The sequence below is a fragment of the Dermacentor albipictus genome, chromosome 1, assembly GCF_038994185.2.
Source record: "Dermacentor albipictus isolate Rhodes 1998 colony chromosome 1, USDA_Dalb.pri_finalv2, whole genome shotgun sequence".
NCBI lineage: Eukaryota > Metazoa > Arthropoda > Arachnida > Ixodida > Ixodidae > Dermacentor > Dermacentor albipictus.
The window spans coordinates 214,467,958-214,490,928 of NC_091821.1; the positions used below are offsets into that span (position 1 = coordinate 214,467,958).

Genomic DNA, 22,971 nt, shown 5'->3' on the forward strand with positions numbered 1-22,971 from the left:
CCCTTCAACAACAGTCACCTGCTGGACGTGCCATACAGATGCTCAACCAATAACTAAGCATGTTGTGGGAGAGCCCAAACTACAAAAATATCTTGCACAGAGACCTCAAGCAGCATGTTGGGACCTTCAATGACCGGACAATACCCAAGAACAATGGCCAACCCCCCATGATGCTGCTTGCATGCATGATCCCATGTGATTTTGCATGCGAGGCAGGGATTGACCGTCATCTGTAACCTTCCCTCTTGCCTCCTCACACCGCTTTCCTATATTGGTGTTTGAGCTACTCCTCTATCCTCCTGAGACCACGCTATGGGGATTTGTCCAATATATTGGGCATTCATAAATGAGACAGTACTCCTGTGACAAGGCTTTCATCGTCATAAAACTGCGCTGTCTAATTTATTGGACAACCTGCTGGTGCCATCTATGCAGCATTGATGAAAATACATCGTTCAAATTCACGCCAAAACAGTTCCACGAAGGCGGCATTCAGTGGCGCAGCGTTTTACGGCAGGTGCCAGAGAAGTAAGTACTGTTTCTCGTATTTCTACCTGCTTTCAGGTCATATCTTTGATTTTATATTAAAGTTAATATAACAGCAAACGCGCAGAATACGAAAATGAAACTATTCGCGCACTTACTTTTTTTTACGCTTCCTTCGATTTCGCGTGTTCATTATGTTAGACGCCAGGACTCAACCCGGTTATTTTGACCACCCTTTTGCGATGGCCTTGTTATGAACAGCAGACAAGTACTGTTGGCATTTAGCGGCTTGTGGAAGAAATCATGTCTCTTTCTTCTTTAATGGGACCGGCCTCACGTGTCTGGTGAGACGGCTGACACAATTTTGCGAAGAATTGCCAAAGGGAACACATCGGACATTGAGCTTTCCGATAGTGACGACAACACTATCATGGATCCGAACTTCTGCGCACCCCTCGATGATGCAAGCTCAGAAACGGAATGCAGCGATGATGCCGGGCCCTCCACATCAAGTGCTGGAAGAACTGATAAATCTTGGAAACGCCATCAAGGGTAAGCAAGGAAATATTGCAAGTGCTTGCTTTGTAAATATCGTTAGGCCATGAATACTTATAAGGGCAATACTGATATTTCATTGCTGTTTTTTTTTACGTGCAGTCAGCTTCCAACGTGGATCCCAAACTTCCAAAGCAGCACTGATGAGAGTGATGAACGGGTTTCTTGGGCACTGATCGACTACTGTGCGCAGTACATTCCAAATGAGGTGTACAAGAAAATGGCATTTATGATGAATAGGAGTTACCTTCAGGATACAGAAAATTCCATGAAAATGCCAGTGGAGGAGCTGAATATCTTTTTTGGAATTTCCTTGACTATGTCATGCCTTTGCTATCCACAGATACGAATGTATTGGCAAAAAAGACAAGAGTACCTTTGTTGCTGACAATATGACCAGAGGCAGATATTTCAAACTGCAACACCGCTTGCAGTTGGTTGCAGTTGCAGTCGGACACTGGTGCATAAGGCCACTCGTTGCATTCATACTGGAGGGCTGCCAGAAGCTCCCTCGCAGAGAGTATGTGTGTGTGGATGCGCAAATGATACCCTTCAGTGGAAGAACACCAGCTCAAGCAATACATTCCTTGCATGCCAAGGGTTTGAAAAATTTTGTTCTTGCTACACCAGATGGATTAATCCTTGATTTCGAAATTTATCAAGGAAAAAAATCAAGTCTCTGCCCAGGGAGCTCTGGAATTGCAGAGTCTGCAGTGCTGCGGCTTACAGATACAATGACTCCAGGAACTAAGCTTTATTTTGACAGGTACTTCACATCTGGTCCATTGCTAGATAAACTTGCGGAAAAAAGGATCGCAGCCACAGGGCCACTGATGAACAACCGAATACCGTAAAGGGTGAAGCTTTCTGGTGAGAACGAGCCGAAGCAAAGAGGATGAGGATCATCAGAAGCATGGATTTGAAAAGACGAGCAACAGATTGTTGTACGCTGGTACGACAATAAGCCGATAACTTTTCTTTCTTCAATCCATGGCCAGGACCCGCAAGACATCTGTCGCAGGTGGTCTCGTAAGAAAAAAAAACATATCGATGTCCCTTGACCAGGTATTGTGCGCATGTACAATGTCAACATGGGTGGTGTTGACATGGCAGACCGAATGATAAGTTACTACAGGATAAAAGAACGCATAAACAAGTGGACAATTAAAGCCATCTTTCACCTCTTCGACACTGCCCTCACAACTCCTGGGTGCAGTACACGTGGGACATGCGCTCCCTAAAGAAACAGCGGAAAGAAATACTCAAATATATGCAGTTCCACCTATTTGTTGCTGAGACCCTCGTGGCTCAAGGGAAGAAGCAGGATGAAACCGAGAGTGAGAACGAAGCCCAGCGACATCCGCCATCAAAGCAGGCTTGACTGTCTCCAGGGGAACCCCACGAAAAGAGCGCTAGCCACTGCCCAAGGCTGGCAGACACTGCCAACGCTGCCCGTTGCAGACTACAGTGCTGCGACATGAAAACGAAGTTCTTTTGCACCAAATGTCGGCTCTTCTGCATCACAAAGGACAGAAGGTGTTTTGAAATTGCCCACAGGAAGTGAACACAAGAGCAAAATTTTTGTTGAGCAGAGGAATGCTCTTTTGATGTACTTTGTTCCCTACTTTGCCTTTCGAGTTAATAAAACACACGAGCTTGAGCGCAATATCTGCGATACATTCTTACATGCACGCTGGGTGAAAAAAGACCGGGTAGCATCCCAGTGTCCATGTATTGGACATCGCGCTGAGCTGAAACTATCAGGGCTATTGAAAAAATATTTCACACTTTTCACCTTCATAACCCTACTGACTTATTCTGAAAGTTTGAGAAAAATTTGTGCACCTAAATGCATCCCGGGTTTCAGGAGGCTATGTAGATTTATTATCATCATTTACACAGATGATTTGACAAAATTACCACCCTTCTCTAACCAAATGAGAATAAGAAGAAACTATCCAAACATACCCTTAAACGCCACTGGACATGCCAGACTGGGACGACTGACTAGAGTTATGACATGCAGCTCCTTAAGAGTTGCAAAAAATGAGTTTCCAAAGTGACGTCTGTGACCAAATAAATCACAATTTTTTGGTATAAGTTATTGAGCAAATTCGTGCATGTTCATACTAAAGTAAGCACTTGTCTTGTCATTTCTCATCTTTGACCTTTTTTTGGTGGTTTCTTTTTTTTCCTATAGCTGCTATTCCTTTTAAACACAAACTGCAGCAAAACTTTGGACCACATAAAAAGCCTAGTTTCAGATAGTGTAGTTATACAGCATCCTTCATCCTAAATTTTACGTATGAAATATGAGCGGATAGGGGGAAGCTGCCATTAGTTATTGTGAATGATGTAGAACCATGAACACTCAGAACCTGCATGGCTCCTCAGCCTGATCTTTGCGATTAGGTGGACCGCACAGTACGCTGAAAATCTTGAAGGTCATGGTCTGGAACTTCAGTCATCCATTAACCACCAGGTGCATGTGTTATCCACTTATGTGCTACTTAAATGCTGTTAAAAAGAAAATTAGACAATTACAAACAAACAAAACTCTGGGGTTTTACATCCCAAAATCTCTGTGATTATGAGGCACACCATAGCAGGGGAGTCCAGAATAACTTTGACCGCCTGGGCTTTTAAACATGCACCTAAATCTAAGCACACAAGTGTTTTTGCATTTGACCCCTAGCGATTGAAACCGCGACCTCGAGCTTAGCAGCACAGTGCCCTAGGGCTACAGCAGCAGGTTAGATAATTACCAGCTTTAGTTTTGCCAGGATTGCTTTAATAATATACACTGAATTATAACCACTTTAGCCAAAGTGAAATTTTAGTGAATTTCCTTCTGTTGACCTTAACCATTAGTATAAGTACGAGTATATAGCAGAAAAACTGGAGACATTTTGATTAAAACATATGCAGGGCTGTTAACTAGTAGGCATATTAAAGGGACACTAAGGAGAAACAGTAAGTTAAGCTAGATTAATAAAGTATACCTCTAGGTCACTGATAACGTCAGTTTTACCACATGCAGACAGTTGGTAAGTATATAAAGGTGCGAAAATAAAAGATCTTGGAAGTCCCTGCACTGCTACCTGCAGCATCCCAGATTCGGATGCAGGCCTACTTGGGAGTAATTAACACATTAATAAGCCATTATATATTGCATTATAAAGGAACCAAAGACTCAACCTAGTGAGTTATCTCTCTCTGAATAAAAACGGGCAAAAAATGCTGAAGTACTGCTATATCAGTGACGTAGCTGATGTAGCAGCACTGTGGTTCATGCGTAAAATTTAAAAGGGAAAACTTTAGCCCTTATTTTGTCAGCTAGCAAGCAACACATTTGGCCAAATAAATGAAAACAGTCTTGAAAGAACACCTCAATTATAAACCAATTTAGGCGTCCACCTCTTTAGCGTCCCCTAAATAGGAAAATGCAAGCTGTATACACCAACCATGATAGGCTAAAGTGTAGGGGCATGTGCAATTGCTGCCTAGGTTTCAAAAGTGCTCATTCTTCAGTGAAAGATGCTGTACTGATGCAAATCAGTTACCAGAGTTACCAATACTTTTCAAAAGAGTGTGGACTTCTCACATTGACAAAAGAGGAATTATTGATTTAAAAATTTTTGCCTGCTCTGTCCCCTTAAATGCTCACATTGTGACCACACCACTAAAATTATGAAAATTGTGTGGACAACGGTGCTCCCCTTCACTGCATAGAAAATATGTCATGCAGAAGGCATACTCAGGGTTTATCAATGTTTCCATTAAATTCTGAACAGCTGGTGTACATGTGCACTATCAAATATACATGTGCACTATCAAATAACTTAAGAGAATACCAATGGAATGTTCTTTTTTTTTTTAATGACATGTCATTTCTATGGGCTGCAGTGCAAAACAGACAAGAACACAAGCATTCAGAAACACACACTACAAGTGCTGTATGCTTCTGTATTCCTGTGTTTTTGTCTGTTATGTAGTCCAAGCCAAATAATGTTCAACCAACTAGCACACCAGCTCACGTTGTATGTGTGTGTGTGCACTTGTGTGATGAGAAAAGTGTAAACAGCTGCATCTCACATGCTCGCTCCCATTCTTTCAATGAAAGCTCAAATAAAGCCCAAATCTGCGCGCGTGCGTGCGTGCGCGCGCACACACACACAAACACACATACACACAAACGCACACAAATGAGCTGAACCCTCGTATTGGAACCATAGCTGTAGTAACTGAACCTCGGTTCTCATTTACAGCTCCTTCACCGAGCCAATGATCGTGAGGACGTGTAAAAGACAACGTAAAATCACCCAACGAGGAGCGGATGACCAACTCAGTATGAATGTCAATATACACAATTCAGTGCGGTTTACTTGTTTGCAACTTGTTTGTTAAAAGCTCGACTGCATTTTTGATAGGCGATGTTACATGAGGTAACTGACAATTTTAATAACGGTGCCACACGGTGCATTTCCAATCACGATGAAAACCGATCGGGATCGAATTTCTCGACAGCGATTGGCTCCCTACAGTAGCTTGAGCAAAAAAAGCCAATCATGATCGACAAATCCATCCAATCGGTCTCGATCGCGTTCGAAAATGAACCATGTGACACAAGTAGCATAAAGTGACAAAGAGGAATTAACCAACGTATGTAGAGGCGCATTTCAAGTTATACGGTGTTTTTTGGTTAGCATGGAAGCTGCAAGTAGTACTAGAACACAGGGCGCTTGCCAAAAAGTATTTCTTTCGTTCCAAGACAGCACTGCAATACAAATTTAGGCCTAAGTCCACTGACAGTATCTGCTATCCGACTTGCGGGGTTACAGAAGCTAGCGTCGACACTTGAAACTGTAACTCACCTACCATAATCGTATTATTGTTAAGATATTTCCTACTAGATAAAGTTATAGGTACTCTACACATGTCAGAAAGGCAAGGAAGCACAGCGAAAACAAGTCTTCCATCGGCAAGACATTACTTATTTCCTTCTTTTTTTTAGTTAATTGATAAAAAGTGCCAGATCCTAAGAGCAGAACAGTCATGCATGTCAAAGTCTTGAACCAGTTACAGGCACATTGCGTATTATCGGTCATTGACTCGTGTATATCTTGACACAATGCAAGATTGCGTGACGTTCGCCGCGGCTTGTATGAAGCAGACAAGACCGTGCGACACTAAGCGAAAAACAAAAGGGTAAACGATTCATACCTTCCCAAAGGTACTGTAAATGCAGAACACAATCGTAACGTGGAGAATGGATGACGAGATAGGCGCTTTTCTATTTTTCTTGGTGTCGTGTCGTAGTTGCTTCTAGCAGGTAGCCAGGTAGCGGCGGACCATAGAGTAAAGAACCAACTCAGCTGGGCGGCGCTGACTGCGCTCCTGCGGATGAAAACGAAACTGACAAAATGGAGGTGATGATGACGATATGTGTTATGGGTTCTCCTACATCTATTGCAGTCTAGCATTTTGCCTACGTAGTACCTCGCTTTTATCTTCTCTCTTTTTTTCTTTCTTACAACGTGTGTGCGGCCGAAGTCTTTTGATGTGGCGTGGACACAATGCTTGTGTCGTCGCATGATCTCTGAGATTGGGGCGGCGCGCGCTGTCGACAGCGCGTCAATCAATCTCAGAGGCTATAATCGTTTGCTGAGTCGTCTGTGTTATATTCCGCTGTTTTCAGTATGCCACCATGAACTAACGCCTTACAACGTAGAGCTATGGTAGAGCCGAATTATGCCGAATCACATGGAGCTTCGCATGCAATTTCAAACGCTCTTCCCAGCTGGGTTTGATGGAAGTTACTGTAACCACCTAAATGGGTCCAAATTGCGTAACCGCTACATTTCTGATTCATTAATTTAGTTTGGCCGACAGGCAGCTGCATAAGCATATGCCACGCTACCCCACGGTTCTTAATTGCTGGTGTACTGAGAAGCCCGATACAAATCCCATGTAACTTTTATTCACTTGATTAGCAGCCATTATATGACTGATTGATACAACTGTCACACGGTGCACTTAAGATCGCGATCGAGTCCTATGGGGATCAAATTTCTTGATCCCGATTGGCTCCTTTGCGCAACCTGGGGAAGGGAGGTAACCGCAGTCGAGAAATTCCATCGCGATCGGGACTCAATCATGATCGAAAGTGACTGTGCGATATATGATTGACTGTGATGAGCAAACCCTGGCAGCTAAGTATATTTCGATTAAAAATATTCCCTTCGGTCACGAATTATGAGGGACAGTACGCAACATGCCAAAATCGCATAATTTTGCTCCGCAGCGGTGCAAACTCCTTTCAAAAAATTTTTAAAAAATGAAATATGACTGTTAATTGTTGATACTTTATTGGTCCTCGTTATTACAAAGTAACTGAATATCAAATTAGTGCAAAGGCGGTCATTCACGTACCTTTTTTCATTTTTTTTTTTCTGTGGCAGAATGGTAGTGAATATACTGACGCAAGCGCGTTCTATCAGTTTAAGCAGCGCCCTTGAATGTTTTGTCTGCTCACCGCATTGCTTTCTTTTGACCCTGTGCTGCAGTCTGCATCGGTTTTGCGATGGCGTATGTCAAAGCATAGCCTCCTATATTTAGGAGGCTATGTTCAAAGAACAACGCGTGTGTATCAAGTTTCTCTTCTGTAGCTCAAGGAAATATTTTCTATATCAAAGAACTTGTTCCTTTTAAATTTGTGCCACAAGGTCAGATCAGTCAGCCAGAATTTTTACGTTGGGATGCACAAGCGGTGGCGCGATACAGTTCGAAGAAAACTCCGTTGTCTGTGGAACTCAGGCGAATGCCTTGTGCATCAACGTTCCCGCACACACGTACAAAAAAAAAAATGGCTGTGGCTTAGGTAAGGTTAAGCCCAGGATGCGAAGCATACTAGCCTTTATTTTAGTTGTTGAATCACTGTTTAGCCTGGTGAACTGCTGTTGCTTGGCTATATTTGGTTCGGCTAGACGAAGAAACAACTCATGCATTACTGCTTCGCCTTGAAGAGTGGAACGCGACAGCGTTCCCGTCGACCCGCCAAGGGGTGTAAGACAATGGGCTACAGGGCAGCGACTACGCGCCCCGCATTGGACGCGGTGAGCGTCGAGCAAAGCAGCGTTCGGCGCGGCAACGAAATGTGCGCCTGAGCAAGAGACGCACGCCTTAGAAAAAGCTCGTTTCTAAGGCAACACCGCATTCACTAGAGGCGCTTTTGTACCGCTTTGAAGCATCGTACTCGTGGCTCAGTGGTAGCGTCTCCGTCCCACACTCCGGAGACCCTGGTTCGATTCCCACCCAGCCCGTCTTGCAAGAGTTGAGCCAAAGCCACTTCTCCTCGGTCGTGACGTCACGGTGTCACGTGGTTTCATGGCGACACCGCCGCGCCTGAGGAGCTGGGTTGAGCTCTCGTAATATGCTTCGCATAAAAAAAAAAGAAAGAAAGACTCAGCACTTTGACAAAAATGAGACGTAAATGCTGTCTGAAACCGCCCTCTACTCCCCATGTCCTGCCTCTTGCGACTTCTTAGAGGTGAGCGTTTCCAAAGCGGGGAGGATATACTACAGATGGAAAAAAAAAAATTGAAGCCCAGACGGTCCCCCCCAAAAATTTCAGGAGTTGCTGAACGGCTACGAAGACTGAATAAAGTGGCAGAACAATTCTATTGAATCCATGACAGGGTAGTTTGAAGGTGAATAGTTTTTGAATGTTCGAAGAAGTCGAATAATAAAAAAAAAATTATCGGCGTGTGTGTATCTCAGCAACCTTCGGTCTGCCGACGACATTGTTCTATTCAGCAACACTGCAAACGAGTTACAACAAACGATTAAGGAACTTAACAGAGAGTGTAAGAGTATGGTCGAAGATTAATATGCAGACGACAAAGATAATGATGAATAGCCGGGCAAGGGAACAAGAGTTCAGGATCGCCAGTCAGCCTCTAGAATGTGAAGGAGTACGTTTACCTAGGTCAACTAATCACATGGAACCCCGATGATGAGAAGGAAATTCATACTAGAATAAAAATGGGTTGGGTCGCATACGGCAGACATTGTCAGCTCCCGACTGGAAGCTTACCATTATCATCGAAAAGGAAGGTGTACAACCAGTGCATTTTACCGGTGCTGACATATGGGGCAGAGATGGAGATTGACAAAGAAGCTTGAGACCAAGTTAAGGACCGCACAAAGAGCGATGGAACGAAGAATACTAGGCATAACGTTGAGAGACAAAGAGAGCGGTTTGGATCAGAGCAAACGGGTATAGCAGATATTCTAATTGACATTAACAGAAAAAAAAAATGGAGCTGGGGAGGTCATGCAATGCGCAGGTTATATAACCGTTGGACCATTAGGGTTACAGAATGGGTACCAAGAGAAGGAAAACGCAGTCGAGGACGACAGAAGACTAGGTGAAGCGATGAAATCAGGAAATTCGCGGGCGCTGGTTGGAATCAGTTGGAGCAGGACAGGGGTAATTGGAGATCGCGGGGAGAGAGGCCTTCGGCCTGCAGTGGACATGAAATAGGCTGATGATGATGTGTGTGCGCGTGCGAGTTGCAAGATTGTAAGAGTTGCTGAACAGTTAATAACGTGGCAGAACAATTAAGTCCATTGCGCCCCAGAGAGATTACTTTGAAGGGATTATGATGTATTGGAATATTCGAAGAAATGGTCGAATAAAAAAGAAAATTCTCGGTGTGTGTGCGCGTGGGGTGCGGAGGTGTGTGTGTTGGGGGAGGAGTGGAGGGCACGGTATTTTTTTTAGTCAAAACAATACGAAGTAACAGACAGTGAAGCTAGAGAAAGCATACAGAAAAATAATTGTTAGGAATAGCATCGTAAACGGAACTTTAGCTGACGAAAAGATAACCCGCCGCATGTGGGGACCCTAACCCTCATCTTCCACACTACATCTACGGTTCCCTACCTATTAAGCCATCTCCGCGCCCATTTTTATCTATATACTTATATTTATTGTGTACTAACATCTTTATGGCTTGGTTGCATGGAACGCGCTTCTCGACAGAACAAGGCGAGTGAGCATCACGCGTCCCAAATAACTGAGTTTTTATTAGCTGCGACCCTCTCGAAGACAACTCGGATTGCTGCACGCGCATGCACTCTTGGCACTACCCCTAAAGCGCCGTTATGCGTCGCCACAGTAATGCCCCCTTAGTGAGTGCACGAACAATGGGCTGTTGCGACTGGTGTTTCGTGGCCGATGTGATGTCGAGTTGGTGTCGTGCCGGGGCAGTCATCAGGACAAGTTCACGGACGGAAGAAAAATTGTGTACCTGTATTTAAATGTCTGAAGGAACTCAGCGAACAGACACCGGCGCTCATCTGTGCGCCGGCTTAACTAGCCCCGTTGGTCCATCCCCTTTTTCCCTTTCTCCACGTGGTGGCCGGGATCGCACCAATCCGGGAACCTTGGTAGGGTCATTATAAGTCACGAACACGCGCTTGAACTCAGAGGGTACATTCTCCCCTCTCAGAGGTCAAGGTCCAGTTGACAGCTCAGAAATGTCGAGGTGGAGTGCTGAAAAACCGGCGAGCTCTCTGATCACCCTTCTAGGAATTTGACAGTTCATTGAAATCCAGTTCTCCGAACCTGATCGGGGCCGAAGCGTGGAGTCTGTCGGTGCGCGGCGCGCTATTGTATACTCCCCCGTGCTGCTTTCGGTTGCCGGTGCTGGGCACCAGTGGTCGGAGCGTAATTGTCTGCAGGGGCGAGGTCACAACAGCATTTCAAAGCTGCCAATTTGGCGGTCAAGCATCCTTGTCCAGAAGGGTCCTACGGCACAACAGGGCGCACTAGTACGATACGCTCTGGTTCATACGTTCATGCGCAACAGAGGTGTATACAACGACCACTGCACGTGAACCTTTCGACGGCCTGTTTGGCCTTTCGGTCTGGTCTGCTGGGGGTCCTTGTGGTGATGGAGCTCGAGGTGTTGCAGGTACTTCGCTATCGCAGTCCACGTGTGCTGGTTTTATGCGGTCGAGCACAACTACATCGTGACGGCCACCTCTGTCGATCGTATACTGTGCTTGTCTCCACTTTTCACCACCTTGAACGGCCCATCATACGAGGGCCGGAGTGGACGCTGTACGGCTTCGTTCTTCACAAACGCGTGAGAGCAAGAGGAGAGATCACGGTGCACGTGAACAAGCCGCACTGCTGGCGGACGCGGAGGGACAGCGCGTAGCTTGCTCATGATGTCCTGCAGTCGCAGGGCATAGTCGGTGTTTCCCTGGGCGTTTGAGTCTTTACTGTCCGGGAAGAACTCTCCTGGAAGGCGAAGTGTTGTTCCGTATACCAGTTCCGCCGAGCAGCACCCCATACCTACTATCAGTCATAATGGGAGCAGCGCGAACAACACGACGACGGAGTGAAAGGACACAGGACGAGCGCTGTGCTTTCAGTCCGTCGTCTTGTTCGCGCTGTTCCCATTATGAATGTATACCAACTCGCCCAACTTTCCACTTTAATTCTGCTTCCAGAGTCATCCTAATTCCCAACTGAACAAAAGACAGTGTCTCCGGCCAACTGTGACTCGTAGTTGCCGTCAGGCTTGCCTTCAGCTGCCGATGGAACCTTTCCACCATACCGTTGCTGATGGGATCGTAGGCAGTTGTTCTGATGCAGGAGGTTCCCAGGAGCTGTGTGATGTTCGCGAATAGGACAGATTCGAAATGTGTTCCGCGATCCGTAGTCGCTGTTGATGGTACTCTGAACCGGGCAACCCAGTGGTAGATAAAAGCACGGGCAGCATCGTCAGCAGTCATGTCTGGAATGGCGACGGCTTCCGGCCAACGCGTGAAGCGATCGATGCAAGTTAGCAAATAGCTTTAGCTTTGCCCTTGACAAGCGGGCAACGGTCCCACAATGTCCACATGCACATGGGCAAATCGAGCGTCCGGCACAGGGAAGGATCCCAGGGGGGTCACAGTATGTCGCTGCACTTTGGAGCGCTGGCACGTGATGCACTATAGAGTCCAGCGTCGCACATCCCGGTTTATTCCCAGCCACACGGACCTAGCTGTGCACAGCCGCGGAGTGGCTCGAATCCCTGGATACGACAGGCTGTCCAGCAAGTCATAAATCTTGCGGCGAAGATTTGTGTGCACGAACGGTCTGGCCCTGCCTGTGGACATGTCACAGCATGCGGATCCTGTGAGTTCAGTCATCAATTGCAGCTTTAAGGCGTTGGTTGTAGACTTCAGCAGATGATTCAACTCACTGTCACTGCGTTGAGCCGTCGTTAGTGTGGTGAAGTCAACACCACTCGGCAGACTGACGGCATTCACTGGGCTGCACGAAAGGACGTCTTCAACAGCATTGTCCGCCCCGCTGACATGCTGTAGTATATCAGTCGTGAATTCTGCGATTTACGACGTCTGGTGGAGCTCCCGTGCCACGTGTGCACCAGTATTAGAGTTCACCGCACGCAACGCGTAGGTCAGCGGCTTGTGGTCCGAGATTACAAAGAATACTTGCTTTCTACATAATGGCGGAAATGTCGTATAGCCGTGTATATGACCAGGAGTTCCCTACCAAAGGTGCTGTACAGTCGTTTGGACGGGTTCAATTTTCTGGAGAAGGAAATTGGTCGCCACATTCCGCTCAACTTCTGCTGCAGTACGGCTGCAATAGGTGCATCGAAGGCGTCCATCATTACGCATTGAGGAACACTCGGCAGTGGGTATGCGAGCAGAGTGGCGTGTGCTAGAGCCTCAATCTGCTGGAATGCTTGTATGGTTTGGGTGTTACACTGAATGGCACTTGCATTAGTTCCTGATGCAGCGAGTAGAGTGTGGAGAGGGTGAAGGATGTTGACGCATTTCGGGAGAAACCTACGGTAGAAGTTCACGAGTCCCAGGAACTCTCGAAGCTGGCGGATGTTTTTCGGCTGTGGAAACCGTCATACTGCTTCGAACTTGTCCTTCTGTGGATGTACGCCCGCGCTTGAAATGCTGTGGCCCAAAAATGATATAGCGATGGTACCCCAACCACGCACTTTGCCGTATTGATAACAATCCCGTGCTTTGTCAGTCGCTGCAGCATGCAGCGTAGATCCCTCTCGTGCCCTTCGGAAGTGCGGCTAGCGATCAGCAGGTCATCCAGGTATACTTTGCAAAACTCGAAGCCTCGGACAACGCCATGCACGAATCGTTGAAAAGTCTGGCCTGCGTTCCGTAAGCCGAAATGCATTTGAAGAAATTCGAACATTCCAAATGGCGTTGTTATTGCGGTCTTGGGAACATCCTCTGGTGCTGCCGGTATCTGATGCATGCTCGTACCAGATCTATTTTTGAGAAAATGTTAGCACTATGCAGGTAGGAGATCGTGTCGTCAACGTGCGGCACTGGGTAACGGTCTGGTACCGCGGTCACTCGGTTCAGTGCTCGATAGCCCCCACAAGGGCGCCAATCGCCGTCCGTTGATTTGGGGACCACGTGAAGAGCTGACGCATATGGGCTGCACGAAGGACATACTATCCCGAGTTCCATCATGTGGGCAAATAGCAGTCGTGCTAGCCGCAGCTTCTCGGTTGAAAGACGCGGCCGCGCGACCGGTGGGCCTGTGGTTTCGATGTGATGCTGAAGCCTGTGCTTCACTTCGGCGAATGCCTGTGCCTATCGGGTCAGCTCGGGGAACACTTGTATTATGATAGTGAACTACAATTCTCCGGACGGGTTGAGCAAGGTCGGGCTGAGAGGAGGGTGCCAACACGGTTTGCCTTGTACCGCTCCACGACAAACAGGATCCCGAAGCCACTTGTTGCGGACGTCGACCAACAGCCCGAAGTATTGCAGAAAGTCTGCGCCTATAATATGGCGAACGTGACATCAGCGGCTATGAACACCCAGTTAAACGTTTTGCTGAAACCGAAGTTCAGCGTGAGCGAACGATGTCCATATGTTGGTATCACCGTATTGTTGACGGCTTGCAGTGGTGATGCCTTAGGGTTCTTTCTTTCGGTTTGTGACACCGGTATCACGCTCACATCGGCGCATATGTCGACTAAGAAATGAACTCCGTTGTTGCGGTCAGTAATAAACACCGAGGGACGACTTGAAGGCAATGTAGGAGCACTGGTCACCCTCAGTGGATGCCGCAGCCGTTTCCCGAGTGCGCGCATGGTGGAGCACAGTAACGCGCAGCATTTCCGAACCGCCGATGACAACAACATATGTTCTGACGCTGAGGTTGGGATATCGGCGTGTTTGGCTCACATAATGTTTGCGCCCTCCTGCTTGCGCGCACAGCTGATAGCGTCTCGAGGAGTCTTGAAATCTCGTCACACATTTCTTGAAGTTCGTCTCGAGACTGTTGCGCTTGCACGGCAGCCAGTGATGTGGACGGGGTGATTGCTACCAGCCGGCCGGCAAGTTCGGCGGCCGCGGATAGATCTTTCTGCTCTGACGCAGGGACGACCATGCGGACACTTGAAGGTAGCTTAAAAGTTATCGGAGCAATGCTCCGTCTGGAGTGTTTGTTGTTTCGCCGAGCAACTGTTGCATGTTCCGCGCAAGAGCTGATTAGAAGTACGGTTGCCGAGGTCCGTGCCGCGAAGCAATTGCTGCAGTCGCTGTGGCCTGGAGGGCCTAACTCGGCGGACGAGGGTTTCTTTCAGCTTTGAATATGCGTTTTTGGCAGGCGGTGCAAGCAAAAGATTCCTTATTTCACTGGCTATGGCCGGCGGATGACTGCTTACTACGTAGTGGTATTTTGTAAGGTCTGCTGTGAAGCCTCGTGATGCTAACTGCGTTTCGACTTGTACGAAACAGAGTGCATGGTCTGCAGTCCAAGAGGAGGTCAGCTTACCGTCCACTGCGGAAACTGTCGGAGGGGAGGGGGGGGCTGTGTGGACGTCGAAGTCATAGTGACGTTGGTGCACTAGCCCAATGCTGCGACTCCATTCCGGGTCACCAATGTTGGAACGCGCTTCTCGGCAGAGCAAGGCGAGTGAGCATCACGCGTCCCAAACAACAACTGAACTTTTATTAGCTGCGATGCTCTCGAAGATAACTCGGATTGTTACAGGCGCATGCGCTCTTGGCACTATCCCGTAGCGCAGTTATGCGTCGTCACATCTTTTTAAAGAAAATCATCAGTTCTTGGGTAAATTTTACCCCACGAACAGAAATCCTGGGTGCGCTAACGGCGACAGTTATCATGAGAAAGGCAAAGCCATTCATTCGCCAACGACGAGGAAACCCATCCCGGACGTCCAACTTCCCGTGTATTCAATGAACCTTTCCTTAGAATTGCGTTCTGCACGTTGAAGCAGCCGCCGTGGTTGTTTAGTGGCTATGGTGTTGGGCTGTTTAAGCACAAGGTTGCGGGATCGAATCCCGGCCACGGCGGCAGCATTTCGATAGGGGCGAAATGCGAAAATACCCGTGTACTTAGATTTCCAGAGTCCCCCATTACACTACAGCGTGCCTCATAACCAGAAAGTGGTTTTGGCACGTAAAACCCCATAATCAAATTTAATCTGCACACTGAAGCACTATGGAGCCAAACTGCGTGAGCAGTGGGTTAAATTTAAGCGTCCCTCAATGTTTGTGGCGTTTTTCTGCACACCACTGCGCGTAAAAAAAAAAGCAATAAACAAGCCGCGTGCCAGCATTCCACGCACCGTGGCTTGGCAGCCGGCTTCGAGGTGTGAATCCGGCCGCGAGTGGACGCGTCCTCAAGGTGCTTCACGCCTTCATCCGCGAAACGGGTGTCATCCGTGGATGGCGTCCTCGGGATAAGCCATTGATGGCCCCGGTATATCCATTCTCTTTCGATCCTCTCCTCCCATATTCACGGTTTTCGACTTTTCACTCGCGGTTAACGAAGGAAAACCTATATATGTGACCGCGTCGATCCACTATGTGCGCCGAAAATGACTGCCGACGTATTTCTGCCTACCACGACGCACGTGGATACTCTAAACTACTTGGTTTTGTCAACGAGCAAGATATTTCTTACAGAAATGAAAGCATTGGGAGTGACAGCGGCACGGTAACTAACGAAACGACGTCGTCGGGCTGAGCGATGTGAGCGTACGTTCACAGCCACACACAATTAAGAAGTGCATCGCTTTACGCAATAACTTTAGCGCCATATGTAGAATGCTGCCGTATGCAGCTGTGTTGTTGCTATACAGTACCTCATTTAACTCATTTTTCAGCTCACCATTTTGCCGAACGTTGTTTATGACGCGAAAACGCGGTACTATATCTACTGCTAGCCGCTACAAACTGCACGGAATTATTAGGGAGTGTTCGAATAGGGGCTCCAAACGTTTGGGGCCCCAAAGAAATAGCGCGGAAGCCACTACGCATGCACGAGACGCAAACGTGAGATGAGATTGCAAGAAACGGTTCTTGACACATATGTACGATGGCTAAATTTATCGGAGTTATATCAGGTTGATGTACGACAAGCGCTGCAGCGAAAGATCAGTCGACCGCGCTCGGAGGGCATTCATTTCACTGTGAGTGCCATTTCATTTCAGCTACGCAGCATGCGGCGCAGCTGAAACGAAATGGCGACTCCACGTAACGCATGTTCAGATTCTTGATGGTCGTCTTGTTTGACGCTTCTCTGGCTCGCATATGCTGCTATAATTTTAGCCAAGCAATGCAACCATGTGCCTGATCTTTTGTTTAACTTCTTTGCATAAGAGTTTCCAATCACACTGCGGCACAGCGATGGCACCCGGTGAATGAAAACGCACGCTGTAAAAAATATTAGCGATCGGAGCTGTACGTGTGGCGTGCAGCGCCTGGTAACGGCTACGGTGTATTTCAGATGTTGCGGCGACCCCCGTTACATACTCATATCTCAAAGATTTTCAAAGAGATCGGGGTCGGTTATTACATTCATTAATTCATTAGTTCTTTAAAAAAAGTTCATATTTCCCGCCCAGTGAAGATTGCACGTTTAGTTCTGCGTTCTTATTTTTCTTAGTTATGCCCTCCATTGTCCACGGGCTTTCTTACTCTTTTCAGATTAGGCAGGTGAACGTAAGCAAATTAAGTGCTGTACATTAGCAGAGATTCACCATGAATGTTCAACGACTACGGTTTTCACTGTTAGATGGCACCAGCAGCCTTGCTCTCCGATAATTATTGCTTTTTGGCGCGCTTTCGTTAAGTGTTCCTCAAAAAACGCAGAAATGTTTCATGTAAAACCAAGAAGTGTCACAAGTATGCGGCTTCTGACAACAGCAGAAAGTCTACCCATGCATGCTTTCTGCATTTGCTGAGAAATTACCGCACTTTCGTAAAGTAAATGGCCCGCTTCTCTACGAATAAAACATAATATCATATGCAACATATCGGTCATCACTAAAGCTGCGTACGAGTACAGGGCCGACGAAGCATATCACAATTGATTCGCGACTTAGACATGTAGCCTAAAATGGTAGGAGGCTGCGCAGAAGCGCTCGTGGACTCGGAAATAAGGCTTTTTTGTTGACACCGTTGTCAGCACGTCCGCCGATTTCCGATCGAGCGGTTGCGGTCGTCGGTGTATGGCGTCCATGTTGAAGTTTACTTCACGGAAGGCGCAGTAAACTGGATGGATCTCAGTGCCACGAGATGGCATAGGCACGCGAGAGTTCTCAAGTAAAGTTAACAAAATGACTGTAAGAAATTATTACCGACCTCTCGGTCATCGTAGTCTCAAACAGACTCTAGATTTATGATGTAACCATAAAGCAAATCAGCAGATAGCTATACGAAGTAAGGATAGTAATTTTATCGTTCGTGTAAACTCACAAACATTCTCCTACTAACTAAATTAGCAAGCATGGTGTCATGCGCGCACAAGGTGCACGTAAACACATCTCACCCGATGGGCGCGTACGCTCGCTGCCAAGACGCTGGCATGAGGAACAGCGTCAGCTGAGCATCGAGCGAACTGATCTTTGTGCTGCCTCTCGCTTCAACACGTGAACTGCGAGAACTTAGCGCACACGAAGCTATCAGCCCTCAGCTCACCGAGACTGTGTACTCATCGCAGTACGCTTTCGAGATAGGGCCGGCGCGCCCGCGTGGCTGACTGCGTACTTATATTGCAGTTCGCTCCCAAGATAGGGCACGCGCGGTCGTGCTCAGCCACGCTCAGCGAGAGCCACGACATATACGCAGCGGCCGCCAGAGAAATAAACTGCTTTTTTTCTGGGAAGCAACCTTCGCCGTTCGAACCTTCAAATATCCGGTACTTCAAGCACGTATAGGCTTTCTTACTGTGACTTCTAGTGCTCCAATTAATCGGTGGCTCTTTCTCAAGTATATATCACCTCGCATTCTCCCAGGTGGTGGAAACGTACGTCTTAGTCCGGTAACATCGTAATCTGATACCTACTCAGCACACAAAAGAGAGAGACAAAAGAAAGAGAGAGAGAGTAAAAAAAGACACATTATTTATACTGATAAGCCAATTTACCCTTACAAGCATTTGTATTAACTTCTGTGCAAAGAAAGTTGCACACAACGATTATAGAACACTGTATAAACGGTAAAATTCTTCGGAAAAATTCCATACTGGTAAAACTGGCAATGAAATGAAACGAAACTGTGAAGGAGATATTGCCGTTAAGAAAATGCACCACCGAGCGCGACTCGATCAACGAGCGCGCTCCTAAATTTTGAGCGCACGATTTTCTTGCAGTTAAAAGGGCATCATCGCCTCGTAATGATGCGATGGAGAAAGCTTCTCTCGGTGCAGCATATGCATTCTCCCATTGCCGCGACTAAAGCCAGTAATTACGACAATATTCCTTCCTTGCCTTCTAAATCTTAGTCGAGGGCCCATGTGACGTTTACGTCACAACCCCCGTGTCCTCCAACTTTTTATTTTTAATTTCCCTCACTACACTTTGGTGCGCGGCGCATATCAGGTGGCAGTTTTGCATGCTGCGCGTTTCATGAGAATCCTTGCTTTTCCCGGAAATCCCCGTGTTTACGTCGCTGCTGGCGTTGGGGCAGACCACCTTCCCTGACGTACATCAAACTTTAGCTGAAGCAGAGATAAAAGCTTCCCGACGAGTTATACCTTTTGTTCACTTTATGTTTAGTCTGCTTAAGCATGCACCGTTTTCTTCAATCACTTATATGTTTATATTTCTCTAACCCTCTTCATCATTCACCTGAGTTTATCGCAGTCGTTCTCAATTGCATCAACAATCTTATATAGTATAAATACATAAGCTTTGTATATTTCCGCACCTGGCATATGTATTGCAAGTAACGCACGATACAATTAATTAAAAAAATGTATTGAAGGACGCTCTTATATTCAAGAATCTCTGATGGTAGTAGAAAAAATTCAGCTTTTCGCAAATTTACATCGCTTGAAATATAGTTCCCATATGGACAGTAAAAACATATTCAACACTTCGTAGGATATATAAACGTTATGCATATAATAAAAAAAAAACTATTTACTTAGGTTGAAAGTTAAAGGTCGCCTAACTAGGGCAGTGACGCTAAGTAGCGACAGAAAAGGTTCCTCTCACCTTCTTTCAGACCAAACCAGAGGTCCGCCCGGACCAAGCCAGCCGTAAGAACAACAAAAAGGTGCCGTTAAAATCAGCGCAGTTCGCTCTAGCTCGGGCGCCATTATTATTCAGTATGAATTGCGACAACATGATACATTCCGAACCAGCATAAACACGCTGGTGAACGCTACGCATTATAACGCATAAATGCTACCAGCGAGTTCACAAACATCGTAAGCGGAAATATAAGTTCTAAATCTTGAGCACGTAATGCATTCGTGACCGCGCGATAGAGAGCTTGAATGTATTCACAACGCACACATAATTAAGAAGAAGGGCAGGCAGAGTGAAAGACCACTGCCCCTTTTCACTCTGTCTGTCCTTTTTCCTAATCATGTGTGCCTGTTAGCACATTCAAGGTGAAACGTTATCAGTTCGCCCTATCTTTAACATTTGGACAGACGCCCTATCCTTAACATTTGGACAGAGAGCTTACGTGGCGTACAAAAACGAAGGACCGTATTCACAAACAAGTTCTTACGCTAGAACAGTTCCTAAATGCAGATGCGAACGAAACGCGGCCAGCCAATGACAATGGGCACTTACGAACAAAGACCTTCGCGAATTCGGGCCCAGTTATTGCGCTACGCGCAAAAGAGATAATAATAATAATAATAATAATAATAATAATAATAATAATAATAATAATAATAATAATAATAATAATAATAATAATAATAATAATAATAATAATAATAATAATAATAGTATGTAAGCTTGTTCGCGCGAAACACTGCGAGCAGACCCCACTGGCACACTGCCGTGGCGAAGGTGCCTTTAATCGGTCACATAAGTTCAATAGTGCCGCATTTATTTTGAGATTTACTGAATAGACAATGAGGTTACTTACCCTCGACTTCGTCTTCCTGTTTTTTAATGTTACGCCTCTCATTTTCCGTCACATCGGTCGTTGCGAGGTGTCTAGCTTGTTATCAAGGTTCTGCAATTAGTACATAGACAGTAAAGGCAAAATGCGCTGATTCAGTACTTTCAACGATAGCGGTAAGATGCCGTTCATCACTTCGCAATCGCTCATACAGCTTTGCCATCCACGACCTGCTCAATGTCGTACACACGGTTTGAGCGAACGCTATCTTTTCAGAAGGTTGGCACCGCGGAAATGACTGTCCCTATCTCATTTTTTAATTCACATTAGAAACGACGTGGTTTGTTTTAAAAGTCACACGTGTGGATAACTGCCCCCGCATCGCAGCTCGAGACGCGCATGAAGCGCATGAACGTGCAGTGTGTTGTGCAGGCTGAGAGCTGCGCAATAGCGACCGTCAATTTATTCAACAGCCCAAGAAGGCGCTGGCGTACCGCGCACGGCAGCAACACCTGACTATGCTAGGGTCACCTATAGTAATGGGCTGTACCATGCTCGCACTAGCTCACTCTTGTAGTTTGCCCTATTTACATCCCACATCTGTGAAGCGTGCACCACTGCAAGCACTCTATTATTGAGGCGAAGTTAACATACCGTAAAGAGTGAGCTGAAGGTCAATTCTTTAAATGACGCTCAAAAATACAGTAAAAAAACTTCAGAAAGTTGATTTTTATCGCAATAGCGTTAAGGGCCCCGTCTTGCAGAACATCTGGTGTCGGCGTCGGCAGAGTTTTCCGTGAGCGAAAATGTTCATGCCTTGCTGTGGGACATGCGGTATATGCCAGTGATATTGCCACACTTTTCTATGACTAAAGTTGCCCATCCTTGGCTACATTTTTGACGAAGTTATTCTCTGGAATTCTGAGAATGACAGCCGACAAACAAACGTTATGAAAGAAAACAACTATAGCACGTGCCTTTTGTGTTATCTCAGACTTAAATATTAAAAATGCGAAACAATAACAGAAACTTGAAAATGATGTAATTTTATGTTGGTGCGGCTGGGGGGGCCACAACCTCCAAGATCGGTTGGCCCAAGAGGCCGCGTTTCTACCAGAAAGCTCGCCTTCTTGCATAGCGCTCGCCGCCAGCGTTTCCCGGCAAATATTCCGGTTACATTAGCTGTGGTTGCCGGACAGCGTGAGAAGCAGTCAGGGACCTTTAAATGCTATCGCGTTCCACCCTTAAAGGTAAAGCTTAAGCATCGTCCAAATTTTTCCTGTTTTTGGACTAGGTAAAACTTTATAACAAATTTGGACATATGTTTGAAAGACTGGCACAATATCTTTCTCTTCTTTTTTTTTCATTTAGGAGAGAGAAAAATCAACCGAACTGAGGCTTCTCATAAACGCCCACTGTTATTCAATTCTCCAGCTTCCGGTGACCTCTGTTTCACTTGAAGCTCGTGCTGTACAGCATATACCAATGAAACCTTCACGCTGCGCCCTGGTAACCTACTACTGGAGGGAAATAGCACTCTCGCTACAGAAAAAAAGAGCGAAATTGTGTTGAAACATCTACGAGAAAATGGAAACTTACTGCAATACTAAAGCAAAATGTGCAAGAATGCCTCGCTACTGGCATTAAAAGGAGCAGCATAACATGCATACGAATGATATTCATCCTGGATTTCGCGAGAAAGTTTCTTGGACAAGTGAATCTCATCTTTGTGTTTAAGAGAGACACTCGCCTATAAAGAACAGAATATTAGGCGGAAATATTGCAAAGTTCTTCATTCAGTAATATAATACGCTTAAAGTGAATGAACGAATTTTCCGGAAGCGTCACAGGTTACGTCAACCCAAGGCGCTCTAAAAGCGCTGGTTAAAAAAAAAAGCATCAGAACTGATGAAAAAAAAAAAACTGCAGTCACTGTAAGTTCCATTCACCATGTTTGTCCGGAGAGATCTTCATATCCTCTGTTTTTTTCTGTTCACCTTTTCAGCCATTACCCCATCCCGCCGTGCAGAGTAGCTAACCGGACAATTAATCAAGTTAACCTTTCGGCCCTTCAACTCTTTTCTTTCTCTCTCTTGTACAGGCGCCTCATTCTCCTCTACCTTTAACGTATCGCATGATAAAAATAGCTATTTTGTTGCAGTTTCTCCGCCTTCCCCAGCTGTATAAATCACAATCAAGAATGCATAGATTATTATTATTTCTAAGCAACGTTCAATTCATGAGAACTCTCAGTACTACCTAAGAAAAGACAGTCAACACAGGTCTATGCCGCGTCCCTGTCCTAATTATCAATATAAAACGTTCAAATAAATACTGTCCGTACCCAATAAGCTGGGATAAGATGACACCTCCATTCGTATAATTTATTGCAGTATTTCAAGAACATTACTCTGCGACTACTTTATCGTTGTACATAGCATAGGTATCACTGAAAAATTTGGAAAAGAGAGTGAATGTCAGTAACCGAGGCAAAAAAAAACGCGATATTGTTAATGT

At 46.1% G+C, this 22,971-nt stretch overlaps 1 protein-coding gene and 1 pseudogene across 8 annotated transcripts in view; one reads left to right on the forward strand and one right to left on the reverse strand.

Moving 5' to 3' along the window:
- Positions 1-22,971, reverse strand: part of LOC139054180 (eukaryotic translation initiation factor 4E-binding protein Mextli-like) — a 511,761-nt gene that overhangs the window by 88,430 nt on the left and 400,360 nt on the right. For 6 of the 8 annotated variants that reach the window (XM_070530846.1, XM_070530850.1, XM_070530843.1 and 3 more), the window contains one exon: positions 6,265-6,438. The exons of 1 other annotated variant lie outside the window; for it this stretch is intronic. The gene's annotated coding sequence lies outside the window, so the exon portion shown is untranslated. Of the gene's footprint in view, positions 1-5,915; positions 6,025-6,264; positions 6,439-22,971 lie in introns of those variants that run through there. One more of the 8 variants, XM_070530845.1, reaches the window with a different exon arrangement.
- Positions 1,316-2,605, forward strand: LOC139061330 (piggyBac transposable element-derived protein 3-like; annotated as a pseudogene).